The 9,418-nt window shown below is 35.2% G+C and overlaps 1 pseudogene; it reads left to right on the forward strand.

The window, feature by feature from the left end:
• The first annotated feature begins 900 nt into the window (after window positions 1-900).
• LOC133806449 (calpain-type cysteine protease DEK1-like) lies at window positions 901-9,009 on the forward strand (annotated as a pseudogene).
• Window positions 9,010-9,418: the final 409 nt, after the last annotated feature.

Here is a 9,418-nt window from a genome sequence, read left to right on the forward strand (position 1 = left end):
TCTCCATGCTGAGGAAGTATGTATCACTTGAGACTCATGTGTTGAGTTACGAGGATCTAGAACTGGAGATAGATTTATCCTATGGGGAGCAGACAGTTCAGATTTTAGACAGGAAGGACAAGGTCCTGAGGAACAAGACTATACCTTTAGTTAAGGTATTATGGAGGAATGGCAAGGTCGAGGAAGTGACTTGGGAGCTGGAGGCATATATGCAGAATCAGTACCCCGAGTTGTTCAGTTAAAATTTTGAGGACGAAATTTTTGTAAGGAGGGGATAGTTGTACCATCCCAAATTACCTAATAAGGCTTAGGGCCTTGATTAGGGGGCTAGGATGACAATTTATAGAAAGTTATGTGTCTTTGTAATATATATGTGTGCCATTATATGATTATGTGAGTTATATTCACTACACCAAATACCCCTTTTCATAACATATGAATAATACTACTGAAAAAGTATTATGATACATCAAATAATAAAATAATAGGTGGCAAAGAAAAAAAAAATTGGCGGTACAAAAATATTGGAGCCCGCGTATTCCTTGTAAAGTTATCTTCAACCTTTTACTTTTTTATTTTCCTCTACTTTTTTATTTCCAAACCTCTAAACAATTTTCTATCGCCTTAAATCATCGACTATGTTTCCAAGGAAAAAATATCTTGTTCGACTCCTACGATCATCGACGGTGTTTCCGATCGCCTATAGTGTCTCCGAAGTCAGCCCACTGCTCTGTCTACAACGGTCGGATCTTCCGCATTTCCAGTCATTCGGCTCCATCTTCGGCGGTTCCGATCATGCACTCACACCTCTCGGCTTCTCCTCATCAGTCCCCGAACACTTAAGGTTCAAGAACTGTGGTTTTGGTGCTTTAATTTCAAGGTATTGTTCTTTTTGTGTGTATGGTGCTGTTCACTGGATCTGTATTTGATCTTGGTGGAATTGTCTCAGCAAAGACTTTAGATGATTTGTCATACAAGGGGTTGACTGGTGAGCAGAAAGGATTTAGCTCTCCGTATGCATCATTTGTTTATATTGGCTGGGCTATGGCTTCCGCAGTTGCTTTGGTGGTTACCGATGTACTGCCAATTGTTTCGTGGTTTGCAACATACATATTTTCCTTGTCTTCTGCAGTGTGTGTTGGAATATTCATAGGTAAATATATAATTTGATATCATATCAATTCTTTACATGTAGAATGGTGTTTAATGGTACATGCATTTCTCTTGTCTGGAGTTTTCGTCATTTGTTTCTATGTTTTCTGCTTTAGCTGTAGCAATTGAATCTTACTGTTTATTAGTTTGTATCATTTGCAATCATTTTTTATTTTCAGAGTTGTTTGTTTTTCCCCCCTTTTTGTACGCCTCTATCCATTTTCACAGGAAACGACTTAGATGTGGATAAGTATGTAAGGAAGGCATACAAATTTGCCTATTCTGATTGTATAGAAGTGGGTCCTGTGGCTTATTTACCAGAACCACCAGACCCTAATGAGCTTTATACTCGACAATCTAGCAGGCAAGTCATAGTATAACCTATTTATATCAATACTCATTTTTGCCGATCGTTTGTGTTTTTGTTGATCTAGATTTGTTTAGTAAAGTCTCTACCATTTTTAATTCTTACTTATTGTCGAAAAATTATATGTCTGTTTTTGTAACAGCTTTATTATGAGTCTCGTGTTGCTTTTATATTGCATGTTCAGATAAGACAATGGGTCCTGTTAATTTTAAGACATAGTCAATAAGTTTTGATAGCATTTATTTATTTTTGTATAAATCCTTGTACTTTTGTTTCAGTTAATGTTATCTCCAAATTAGAGATAGGATCTGTGTGGCTCAAGATCTAATTTCTGTGTGTGTGTGTGTGATTAGTCCAAGTGGTTGGGTGGGTAAGTGTGAGCAATGCAGGGTTCAAGTCCTCGTAAATGTATCTTATTAAAACGGTTGGATATTCATTTTGTTATTGGGCTAAGATTTTCTTGGAACGTTGTTTCTTATCTTCTTCCCTAAATTTGTAATGGTTGTTTAGGGCTTCACATCTTGGGCTGCTATACCTTGGCTCACTTGTAGTACTTCTGGTATATTCCATCTTATATGGTCTGACTGCGAAGGAAGCACGATGGCTTGGTGCTACCACATCAGCTGCTGTTATTATTCTTGGTTTGTTGGATTGCTTTCACTTTTTATCTAGTTTTTTTACTTTTCATAACACTAATATTAAGAGTTAGAAAAAAGTGAGGATGTTCTTAGAGTCATACACAAATTCTTACATATATGTTTAATTTTACAGATGGGAACATGGGAGCATGCTTGTATGGTTTCCAGCTTCTTCAAAGTCGTGTTGTAGCACTATTTGTTGCTGGCACTTCACGGGTTTTTCTCATTTGCTTTTGAGTCCATTACTGGTTTGTAATTGCCTGTTAGATTTTTCCAAATAAATGCTCTCTTGGTTTTGGATTACTTTTTGTAAGTTGTTTCCAATTTTCTTTCTTGCTAGGTACTTGGGGCATGGCATTAGCTATGCAGTTGTAGCTTCTGTGCTATTGGGGGCTACTATTTCTCGACATTTTTCAGTTTCAAACCCATTAGCTGCAAGGAGAGATGCCTTACAGAGCACTGTTATTCGCCTTCGAGAGGGGTTTCGTAGGAAGGAACAGAACAGTTCATCAAGCTCATCTGAAGGTTGTGGCTCTAGCATGAAATGCAGTAGTAGTGTCAAAGCTGGTCCTCTTGGTAATGTTATTGAAGCTAGCAATAGGACTACAACACAAGATGCTAACAACTGGAATGTTCTATGTTGAACTGCAAGTTCCCGTGAAGGCATTAATAGCGATAAGAGCATAGATAGTGGAAGGCCAAGTTTAGCATTGCGCAGCAGTTCTTTCCATTCGGTAATTAAAGAAGCAGAATTAGGAACATATTCCGCAGAAAAAAAACTTTGATCACAATAATTCCTTGGTGGTTAGTTCCAGCAGTGGTCTTGAAAGCTAAGGCCATGAATCTAGCACTTCTAATTCCGCAAACCAACAAACTTTTGATTTAAATTTAGCTATGGCTTTGCAATAAAGGTTGAATGACCCTAGGATCACATCCATGTTGAAGCGAAGAGCAAGACAAGGTGATCGTGAACTGGCTAACCTACTGTAGGATAAGGGTTTGGATCCTAACTTTGTTATGATGTTGAAGGAGAAGAGCTTGGATCCAACTATTTTTGCTTTACTTTAGAGGAGTAGTTTGGACGCTGATAGAGATCATTGTGACAATACTGATATCACAATCGTTGACTCCAATAGTGTTGAGAATGCATTACCAAATCAAATTTCTTTGTCAGAAGAGCTGAGGCTTCACGGGCTTGAAAAATGGCTTCAGTTATCCAGGCTTGTTTTGCACCATGTAATAGGAACTCCAAAGCGAGCATGGGTTCTGTTTAGTTTTGTGTTTGTCCTAGAAACGATATTTGTGGCAATTTTCCGCCCAAAGATGATCCAAATAATAAGTGCCACCCACCAACAGGTAAGTAATTTCTATTTTTGTTAATGGCTGTTTATGAGGTGGCAATGACATTGGTGGATTTTATGCGTACTTCAGTCATATAGGATAAGCATATTTAAATATGATCTCAGTCTGTCATGTGTGCTCATCTACATAATTTGTTGTATGTAGTTTGAATTTGGGATTGCAGTGCTGCTGCTATCTCTCGATGTTTGTTCAATAATTGCTTTTCTATGTTCACTTCAAGCAGAAGAAATGGCTATGACCTCGAAATCCCGCAAGGTATGCTTCTCTTCTAGGCTTGAATTTTCTAAATGAATATCCGTTTTGGGCATTTAATTTGCAATAAACATAACTATGCATGCAGACAACACAAAGTTACTCCAATAAACTAACAAAATAAAAACCCCTAATATTTCAAAAGTTGGTTCTGAGTTGAAAATAACTACACGACCCAAAAGAAATGAACAATTAAGTAAACAATCAGAAGTGAATGATATAAGTTTGATTAAATCAAATTTAATACATAGCCAAAGAAAATGTTTAGAAAATTTTGTTGGACACTTTTTTTTTTTTAAAGAGTTGGCCACTTATTTTTAGTAGGTTCCTGTATGTATAATTATTTTAATATATAATCATTAGTTTTTAATAAAAATGAAAATAGTATTAATGAGTAGTGATAATAATACAAATAAACAATTGTGGAAAAGGAAATCAGACTATAAGAAAATAAAAATAAAATTAAAAAAAAAACTCCTATTCTTCACAGAATCTTTTACATCAATTAGCCAAAAAGACAGTCTAAATTTAATTTTGGCATAAACAGTCCACATTGTCTTCAACATCTTTAAATTTTCTCTTATTTCTTTCTGGTCATTAACCATATAGACCAGCATAAAGTCCTCATAGATATGTTCCACAGAGTTTGAATCTTCTTACTAAAAGGAAACTCTAATCCCATTCCCATGAGCTTGGTGCAACATTCTTGCAGAGCTCACACTAGTTCAAATTCTCTCAAAACTCTGTTCCATAAATTAAGAGAAAAACTGCATATTATCCATTACTACTCACCACCCGATCAGCTTGGGTTTTCTCCTTTAAAGAAAATCATGAATGTTTAGACACCACAATGATAACAATCAAACAAACTTACTTTTGGTGGAGCTTAAGTATTCCACAATCTTCGCTGGGGGACAATCGTGAATGGATTCCCCAACTTCAGTAAGATATCGAAGAGTTATTCATATTGTATTTGGTCCTTCTTTTTATTTTAGTTTTGTGATGTTTTGGTTTTTGTAATCATGGTATTCCTCCCCCACAAGTGAGGTTATTAATAAATTGTGAGAGTAGAGCACTCATGTACATGTGGTCTTCCTCTCTTATTAAAAATATATATATATATATATTAATATGGAAAATAAAAGTGAAAGAATAACATGAAGATAACTATATTTTTCTGAATTTTTATACTAACTTGCCATTCATTTCTACCATTTCTTTTTTCTTCTCTTTGTGTACTGGTTCTTCGGCTACAACGTTCAAATCGTTCTTCCGCATTGTATATAAATTTGCCATTCATTTCAAATTTTTTGGCTACAAGACCTGGGGTGGTCGTGTCTTCTTATTGTTTATTCTATCTATGCACTCAAAATTTTCTATTCGTTCAATTAATAGTGTAGAAATATTGACTTCCATAATCGTTTAGTTGACTGTAGTTTTTGTTATGCACTCCAAAAATTCCGTGTTTCTGCAGTATGGCTTTCTTGCTTGGCTGCTTAGCACCTGTGTTTGATTTCTGATTTCTTTTTTGAGGTATGTACCCTTCACTTATCATTAAATTGTACTTTATACCGAGGTCACTTTTTTTTTTGTTGCTTAATGTATTGAGGTCACTTAAATGGGTAAATTATGCTAACTATTCTCCTATTTAAACCAGTAGAATATTTTTTTTTTATTGTTCATTTTCATTTAATAAGTAAAATTTACCTTTCAAAATTCCTAAATAGCAGAGAAATTCTGCTCATCTATTTTTGCATTGTACAGTGGATTCGATATTTTTTTAAGTGGGAAAGTAGGATTATGTGGAATGCAGGGTTCAGTTGTAGTTGAGGTGATTTGGCTAGAAAGAAGCAAGAGAATTTTCGTAGATCCTTGTGAAGAAGAGTCTTACTTAGGGATAGAGTTAGATACTCTAGTTGGGTGCACCTGGCCCAAGCTGCATGGATGATGCTTCAGATCTCTGTTTGTATAGTCTTTAGGGATAGCAGGGAGATTTTGTTATTGTTGTGCTTCGTTTACACTGCCTGTGGACACATCTTGTTTACTAGTTTTATTGCTTTATATTTTAATTTTTATGGATAAACTGGTTACTTAAAAGAGAAAGGTTTGTTAAGCTGCATTTCAGTATTCATTAACTAATATCACTCATAGACATGAATGTTGAAATTTTAAAATTAAATTTTATATTGTGCCTTTTTTTCCTGTTCCTATCATCGTTGTTTTTATTTACTCTCTCATGAACTGGCGTCGAAAGTTGAGAGGAATATTGAGTGTAAGTGTAGTTTTTGACATTGTACAAGAACTCAGACATTCTTTGTTTGTTTCCTTGCTTTCCTTTTGGCTCTGGCAGCATTCATTGTCGGATGGTTTGGAGGTAAAAACTAGTTTTGTCATCTTTTTTTTTTTTTTGCTGGGTTTTGCAAGGATATTGCATAAATTACATTTTGCTTATTTCTGCTAAACATGTTGATATCGCTGTTGTTTCAGAGAAACCATTTGTGGGAGCGTCTGTTGGTTACTTTTCTTTCTTGTTTCTTCTTGTTGGGAGAGCATTGACTATAAGCTACTTTTGTATTTTTATATAATGTTTTAAATGTCATTACTTTGGGTTCATTTCTTATTTCTTTTTGCTCCCTTTTCTTTGTTTCTTTGTAGGTTCTTCTTTCACCACCTAATGTAGTTTACTCTCCCCGAGTTCTCCCTATATATGTTTATGATTCTCATGCAGATTGTGGAAAGAATGTCAGGTTAGTCTTGATGATAGCCAATGTAATTACTGTCTTACTGATTGATCATATCACCATAGACAACACATGATGTGACATTATTAGTTATTGATGTGTTCTCACTTGAATTCCTTTTTAGTGTTGCATTTCTGATGCTCTATGGGATTGCATTGGCAACCGAAGGCTGGGGTGTTGTTGCCAGTTTGAAAATTTATCGTCCATTTGCTGGTGCTGCGGTATCAGCAGTTACCCTTGTTGTTTCCTTTGGTTTTGCTGTGTCCCATCCCTGCTTGACTCTCAAGGTTTGTTCACATCATTCTCAATTTGCAAAGCTCAATATTGCATCTAGTGGGATGTATTACCAGTTGTTCACCTTTATTAGTAAAAAAAATATTATACAATTCAATAACTTTGTTAAAATAAATGTCATTTTATTTTATATTTTTAGATGATGGAAGATGTCATTCACTTTCTCGGCAAGGAAACTGTTATTCAAGCTATTGCTAGATCTGCCACAAAGGTGCGAATATTGTTGTGAGATACTCCAGCTTGCATGTTGAAGAAACTATTCTCTCGTGCTTGTGTGTGCACGCTTACTCTGCATTTTGTTGTGGTGCACATAACTTTAGTTCAAGGTCCTTAATTTTATAATTATGGTATTTTGGTGCTAATGTTTCCAAAGGATGGATAAGAGTGTCTTCATCAGTTAAGAATTATATCTAATACCATTGTTAAGATCCATATCTTTCTTGTATTTTTCCTTTTACTTGCATGAGATGGAATTTTGATATGGAATTACAGCATATATTCCGATGGCCGGAGAAATTTTCTTGATTCTGAATGCATCAGAATATATGTGAACATGTTGAGTTTTGACACTTGAATTCAATTATTCAAATTTTCTAATGTGCAAATAAATACGTGTATATATTTTGACTTACCTTTAAATGCTCATAAAAGGAAAATCGTTCTTTTACGATGTATGAGACTGTGCAGTTTCTTGTGCGAGTTTCTAAATACTCTTGTATGTACCAATTTGCAGTTACATAAAAGAGAAAGAGATGGAAGAGGAGCTATTAATGGAAGGACGTGAAGAGGAGGGTAGAGGTAAAGAAAGACAAAAGGCCCTCTTGGAGAAGGAAGAACGTAAATGGAAGGAGATAGAAGCTTCTCTCATATCCTTTATTCCTAATGCTAGAAACAGGGAAGCAACAGCCATGGCAGCTGCTGTTCGTGCTGTAGGAGGTGATTCTGTTCTTGATGATTCTTTTGCTCGAGAGAGAGTTTCTAACATTGCTCGCAGGATACGTTCAACTCAGTTAGCTCGTCAAGCCCTTCAGGTTTGTTTATTATTATCACTGTATAAAAGTGTTTAAGCTGTGTAAGACACTTAAGACTCTGTAATTAGTAATGTATACATCAGCATCTCTAGCATGCTATTGCTTAAATTTTCATGTTTTAAATCAACCAAGGTGCGGTTGCATTAAAGCTCCTTATTTCTTTCTCGCATCCACATACTGTCCAATGGGGTTTGAATCTTAATTAGCCATCTCAATACTGACTTGAACAAATAAGCTCCAACATTTTTTTTGGCCCTAAGAGCATGATAATCTCCACTCTTACCTTTCATTTTGTACGTGGTATTTATGTTGCCTCCATCTAGGATAAGAATAGATAAGTGGACCTGATGTTGTTTCTTCAATAGTATGCAACTCTTTTTATTTTCTATTTGTTTATATCCCTTTTCTTTATGTATTTTTTTTGGCCACGTTAATGGTAATCACTAAAAGTTATTGTATTTATTGACACACGTGTATTGTGGATGCTGTTTGTGTTCTTGATGATGAACCAACTATAAGTGGGAGACATTACGGTCTGATTGATCCCAACATATGTCAAACTAAAAAAGTTAGTTTTTTAATTGCTGTGATGATTCAACCCGAGTCTAGACCTGTTTGCCTTCAAGGCACTGAATTTCAGCAGAAAATTTGATGGGAAATCCCTTACTGCAAGGGGCGAAACACATTTTACAGATCAAGAGTTCCCTCTAAGTGATCAATCATTATTTGTAGATCCAGACAATCCCCCTCAAAAGTTACAGGTAAGTTTATGAAAAATATTCCTTTTTCTTTTTTGGTACTTTGAATTTATTTTCTTAATCTCTATTTTTTGTATTTGCTTGTTATCTATGTTGTTTCTGATTGGATGAGGCCTGTTGATATAGCAAAGGAGAGCTGGCTTGATGCTCGACCATGCTTATTTAATGGGGTTTCCAATCCTTCTGATGTTTGTCAGGTCTAGATTTTTTTACAACTTGACACTGAAGTTTTTCTTTGCTTAACTTCTTCTATAATAGGTTTATTTGTGTTTGAAACAGGGTCGATTGGGTGATTGCTGGTTTCTAAGTGATGTTGCTATTTTAACAGAAGTTCCACGAATATCATAAGTAATTATTACTCCAGAGTACAATGATGAAGGGATCTACACTGTTTGTTTCTGTATTCAGATATGAATTCTATGACCAAGGTACCTTTTGCAAGAGAACAAGAGAGGAAAATCCCTTGATTCTGTAGCAAACTTTCACTTGCAGAATGGAGTAATATGTCATTCTATTAAAAGTTCTTGGATTGTAAAATTTTTTTGGCTTAGATTTTTTATTTGGTCAAATGGAAGTATTCTTAGTCAAGACAACGGTAAAATATGTTGCAATTACTATATTGACTTTACACACGGGCAAAATTATAAGCATTTATAAAGCAAAAAGTAGATGTTGTTCAAGTTTGGTAAACACTAATTGAATTATGTTTGCGCAGATGGTTGAACAAATAAATTGGATGGTTGATCGTTCAGAAAAAGGCCTACGTCAAAGTGGGGGAATCATGGTAAATTTACAGGTAATTTTTCTAATCACAACCAACTTT

Source organism: Humulus lupulus, chromosome X, assembly GCF_963169125.1.
Source record: "Humulus lupulus chromosome X, drHumLupu1.1, whole genome shotgun sequence".
In the NCBI taxonomy this organism is placed as follows: domain Eukaryota; kingdom Viridiplantae; phylum Streptophyta; class Magnoliopsida; order Rosales; family Cannabaceae; genus Humulus; species Humulus lupulus.